Source organism: Echinops telfairi, unplaced genomic scaffold, assembly GCF_000313985.2.
Source record: "Echinops telfairi isolate 266 unplaced genomic scaffold, ASM31398v2 ScPeMD7_9;HRSCAF=40, whole genome shotgun sequence".
NCBI lineage: Eukaryota > Metazoa > Chordata > Mammalia > Afrosoricida > Tenrecidae > Echinops > Echinops telfairi.
The window spans coordinates 6,541,997-6,548,381 of record NW_022103906.1 but is presented as its reverse complement, the minus strand read 5'-3'; positions in this window follow the sequence as shown (position 1 = coordinate 6,548,381).

The following is a 6,385-nucleotide window of genomic DNA, read 5'->3' as shown; positions in this document are numbered from 1 at the left end:
TTCACTGACTCAGCTTTCCTCCTGCAGTCGGCATCATTGCCTCTGTTTTGTGAGGTAGAGGACTTTGTGGACTGGTGTTGGCTTAATGGGTTAAGTTGGACTTGTGGGCTTGGGCAGCATTGGGTTGGGTTGTTTTCATGATGCACCTTTTCTTTACATAAAACTCTCTCTTATACATGAGTCGCTGTGGATTTGTTTCTCCAAAGTACCTAGACTAATACAGGGGGTGTCACTGGTTTTGTTTCTCTAGACAACCCAACCTAACATAGCTATTTTGCTGTTTAAATGGTCTCCAAGTATAATGATGATTTGCTGTCAAATGTCCCTAAGTGTAAGAAGACTGCCATGTGTCTTACAAAGAAAACACATGATTATACATGCTTTATTCAGATCTGAGTTATGCTAATGGCCATAAGTTTAATGTTAAGGAATCAATAATATGTTTTCAAGAAAACATTCTTTTATAAAACCATACATAAAACAAGAGGACATATTGATTCGTCGATGAAAATGTTGTAAGCAGAGGCTGACATAAAACTAATCATATATATCCCCTGGGAGAAATAGTTCAATATTTACTAATTTAATGCCCTTGATAATTTTATAGAAGGTATTGCTAGGTGCCTTCGATTTGGTCCCGACGCTTGGCCGCCTTACACAAAGCACAGCAAGACACTGTGCGCTCCAGCGGTGCTACCACAATTGCTATGCTTGAGCTCATTTTGCAGTTGCTAAGTCAGTCCACTTCATTGAGGGTCTTCTTGTTTTTCAATAACCCTCTTCTTTACCAAGCACGATGTCCTTTTTTAAGGACTAGTCCCCTGATGATATGTCCAACCAACGTATGTAAGATGAAGTCTCACTGTCCTTGCTTCTAGGAGCATCTGGCTGCATGTCTATAGAAGAGTGCTAATACCAAATATAAGAATCAACATTATAACAACCCAAACCAACCCACAGCCTGGGATCTTCCTACATTTTGCATCATTGCATGTGACTGCATGAGTCTGAAGAGGGATTTATGGACTAGTATCAGCCTTATGGGCTAATATCAGACTTGTGGACTTGATCAGGACATGGCTGAGATGTTTTCTTTATATACAATTACTCTTTGATATAAAGATCTCTCTTAGACACATATGAATTTCTCTGGATTTATTTCTCTAGCCAATCCATCTAACACATCTATGAACACAAAAACTAAATTATACGAATGAAAACAGTTGAAGAATTGTTGAGCTCCATGAGAAAATTAGTTCTGTTATATTTAAATCATACTATGTTTTATCTAAACACGTGTCTGTCAATTTGTTGTATTGTGATTGTGTGTTGCTGTAATAATGCTCAGAGTTATGCCTGGCATTTCAAATATAAGTACAAGCACAAGTTTGAGGATAAGTAAGTAGAAATACAAAAAAAGATTTAACCTCTTAGGTAGTCTCCAGAATAAGGCAGACCGGAAAGAAGGAAGAGGCAAACCACTTCTGAATATAAGCCACTGACAACATTCTGAATACCAGTGGAACGTTGTCTGATTAATGCCGGAAGATGAGCCCATCAGAGTTTGTGGCCTTCATAATACAACTGGGGAAGAGCCGCCTCCTCAATATACAGTCAACCTTAGTGCTATGGATAGAACCAAGCTTTTGGAGTTCTTTGTTTTCAGGTGGGGCATGATTCAAAATGAGAATAGATAGCTGAAAATATTGATTGATAGTCTGAGTGTGGACTTATGAAGCATGAACTTAGAAAAATTAAAAGTTATAATAAATTAATGGGAACACATAAAGATCAATATCCTAGGCATTAGTGCACTCAAATGGACTATTGTTGTTCATTTTCCTGGACTCAATTTCAACCCATCATGCCTCTACTAAACGCTTCCTGGCCCTGTGCCATCTTCATAGGTTTGTGTATGTTTCTGCCCATTGTTGCAGTTTCCAAGTCAATCAGTCTCCTTTAAGGTCTCCCTCTTTCTTTCTCACCCCACACGTTACCACGGACGATGTCCTTATACAGGGGCTGGTTTCTCCTAATAATATGTCCAAAGTATGAGAGACACAGTATTGCCAACTTTGCTTCTAAGGAGTATTCTGACTGTATTTCTCCCAAGATAGATGTTTGTTCTAGAAAACTATGGTTCTTTTCATATTCTTCACCAACATCAGCATTCAACTGCATGAATTCTTCTATGATCTTCCTTATTCATTTTCCAACTTTCACGTGCACACGAGGTATTTGGAAGTTCCATGGCTTGGATCAGGTTAACCTTAGTTCTCAAAGTGACTATCTTTGGTATTTATCACAGTCAAGAGATCTCGTGCCATTGAATTGCCCAATGCAACACATTGATGTCTTGACTGCTGCTGTCATCCTGTGTGTTCCTTGTGGATTAAAGTAAAATGAAAGCGTGGATGACTTCAGTATTTTCTCAATTTAGCATTATGTTACCTTGTGATGAGCAGCCCAACGCTGAACCCACTCTGCTACGGAGCTCAGCATACAGATTGACTAACCATGGTGAAAGGGTCACGCCCTGACTAACACACTTCTTGATTTTAAACAATACTGTATTCTCTTGGTCCATATACAAGTACAGAAGAAACACAATGAAGTGTCATGGAATTTCAAGTTTTGCAATTTACCCCTGGTTTGTTATAACCTACTCTGAATCTGGTTTGAATTCTAAAAATCTGTCAACATACTGCTACATCCATTTTTAAATTATCTAGCAAACTTTACTTGCATATGATATTACTGAGATTTTTCTAATAATTTCTGCAGTATGTTGAGCTGCTTTTTATGACAGTGAGAATAGAGATTTATTCTAATTTGTTGACAAGATAATTCCCTCCCAAATTTCTTCTCAAAGATGAGTGAATGCTTTCATTGTATTAATTTATTGGAATGTTCCACTTGGTATTTTGTTTCTGGAGCCTTCTTTTTCCCTAAGACCTTCAGTGCAACCTGGACTTCTTTGTTCAGTATCATTGTTTCTTGACCGTACGCTATCTCTTGGAATGATTACATGACAACTGAATATTTTCAGTACAGTGATTGTGTATGTTTTAAAGCTTCCTGTATTGTTTTGTATTTCATCCATTGAATGCTTCAATATCACAACATGAGGCTTGACTGTTTCATCAGTTCTTTCAGTTCGAGTTATGCTGACTGTGTTCTTCAGTTTTGCTGTTCTAACTTTAGCTCTTTGCACAGTTCACTGTAATACTCAACTCTGGCTTCTGAAGTTGTCCTTTGAAATGTTCTGTTTAACTCCTGCTTTATTTATTGCATTTTCTTTAACTACTTTATATTCGTGAGAATGTTTCAAAATCACTTCTAACATACATTATGGTTCTTTCTTGTCTTTTAATGGACTTTTTGTGTGATATTCAAGATGTCATCCCACAATTCGCCTGGTCTTTGGTTATGAGTGTTCAATGTGACAAATATTTTCTAGAGATGGTCTTTCAGGTGGCATAGACTCAAATCTTATTTGGGATCTCCCAACTTGTTTTAGTTTTTCCAGCTCAAATTCACATGAACGAAAGAACTGAAGTTCTGTGGTCCTACACCATCTTCCCAATTGTTGTTATGTTTGAACCTATGTATCCAGCCGCTGGTCCAATCCGTTGAAGGTCTTCCTCTGTTTAGCTGCTCTTCCTCTTTACCAAGCGCGATGTCTTTTCCCAGGGACTGGTCTCTCTTGATAATGTACCCAAAGTCTCCCCACCCTTGCTTCTAAGGAGCATTCTGGTTGCACTTTGTCCCAGACATGTTTCTGTGTTCTTTTGGCAGTCCTGGGCCCTTCCAATATTCTCTTCCAGCATCATAATTCAAATCCATCTATAGGCTTCTCCCTCACCTCTTCCCACAGATATAGTCAATTCGATTCCTGTGTATCCATTTATTATGTCCACATATAGAGATTGATTTTATGTTGTTGAAAATGGGTGTTGTTGGCAAATAATTTAATGGTCTTATAAAATTCTATCATGGGATCTCCAACTTTGCTAATATCACCAAGACCACTCTTTCCAACGAGTGATCATTCTTCTCTCTTTCATTTTTTTTTCCTTTGCAACTTTCAAGCTGTAGTGACCAGTAATGATTAATGCATCTTGATCTTATGTATGCTTGATTTCAGATTGAAGAGGGTGATATAATTCTTGAATTTCTTTATTACCAGGTTTATGGCTTGGTATGACAATTGGAATGATATTTGTATTAACTGAACTTTGTAGGTTTGTGATATTAATCTATAACAGATAGTATTGTCCTTCAAAATAGATCTTGAAATATTATTTATAACAAGGAATATAATGCGATTTCTCTTCATTTTTTCATCCTAGTATAGTAAATCATATGATTGTTAAACTCAAAATGGCTATACCAGTCCATTCCATTCATTAATGCTTAGAATATCCATATTTATTTGTTTCATTTCACTTCCTATGCATTCTAATTTTGGTAGATTCATATTTTTTTGCACATACCTAGTTCCAATTAATAATGGGAATTTACAGCTGTTTCTTCTCATTTTTAGTCATATTCTATCAGCAAATGAAAGTCTCAAAAGATTTACTGTATTCATATCATTCAGTCCACTCTGTTTTGAGGAGATAACTTTTCCTTAGTTGTATTTTAAGTGTGTCCCAACCTGAGAATCTGATCTTCTGGCACTGCACCTGACCAGGCTGTGTTGTGCTTTATATGGTTTTTCAGTGCCTACTCACACCGAATTAGGTAATCCATTTCTTCTTTCTACTCTTATTCTGAGCCTGTTCACTTCACTGAAACCTGTTGACCATGGATAACCTTGTTGGTATTTACAATACTACTGGAATGGATATCAGCAACATGAAAGTCACAAACTCACAAACTGGTGGTGTAACCCTTATATTGTCTATTTTGAATCAGACACTCATATGTTTTTTTAGGCTTGGAATGACAGATTCAAGTGAAATGGTATCACATCCTTCATCAAAAAGAACATTTCAAGATCTAATCTGCCATCCATGTGGTCAGTGATACAATTTCCATTTTCCTACAAGGAAAACCAGTTATTGAAACTTTTATTCAAATGTACACACCAACCACAAAAGTTAATGGTAAAGAAATTAAAAAATTGTACTAGATTCATTATTCTGAAAAAGGATTACACATGAAATCAAAATTCATTGATAATTACTGGTGATTTGAATGTGAAAGTTGGTAAAAAGAAGAAAGATAATTGTTTGGAAATATGGCATTGTTAATAGAAATGATGTTTGAAATCATATGATAGAATTTTGCTGAACCAACCACTTATTCATTATGTATAACTTTTCAACCACCCAATTGGTGACTACACACATAAACATCATGAGACAGAAAACACAGGAGCAAAATAGAAATGCGTAGACAGAGATCATGGAGACACCAGAACCAGGTCAAGGGTGACTGTGGAACACACTTCCAACTGCTCATCTTCAGTTTCAAGTTGAGTTGAAGAATAAATACAAGCCCATGAGAGCCAACTACAAGATTGAGTGTATCTGACATGCATTTAGAGACCTTTGCAAGAACAGATTGATCGATTATACAGTATTGAACAAAGACATGACGAGTACTGGGGTCACCTAAAGAATATCATCTATGAAGAAAGCAAAAGGCATATAAAAGACAGGAAAGAAAGAAAAGACCAAAATATATATTAAAAAACTTACTCTTGATCATGTAGAAGCTAACATTAAGGGAGAAAATTATGAAGTTAAAAAAAAGCTGAACACTAAATATCTAGAGTAGTTAGTGAAGACAAACTGAAGGATCGCAATGAAATTAACGAAGACCTGGGATTAGAATAACAAAAGAGAGCAACACTTTCCACTCAACTGAAGAAAAAATTAGAGCCTTGAGATGTAATATAAAAAGATTCTGGGGATAAAGTATTGAATAATGTAGCAAGCATCAAAAAATATATAGCTGGAATATAGAGAGTCACCATATATATATACATATATGTGGTATACATATATACACACAGGTTAACCATTTCAGAGGTAGCATATAATCAAGACTGGTGGTATTGAAAGAAGTCTAAATTGCAATGAAATCATTAGGAAAAAAAACCCAAAACTCAAGAATTGATGAAATACAAACTCAATATTTCAACAAACTAATGCCTCACAGGAATCAAGCGTTCATCTATGTCTAGATATCTGATGGAGAGCTCCCTGGCAAATTCACGTCAAAGATTCATATTTGTGCCCATTCCAAATATAGATGATACAACAGAATACAGAAATTATCAAACCATATAATTGATGTTTTATTTAAGTAAATTTTGCCTAAGATATTTCAAAAAGACTTGCAGCAGTACATTGATAGAGATATGACAGAAATT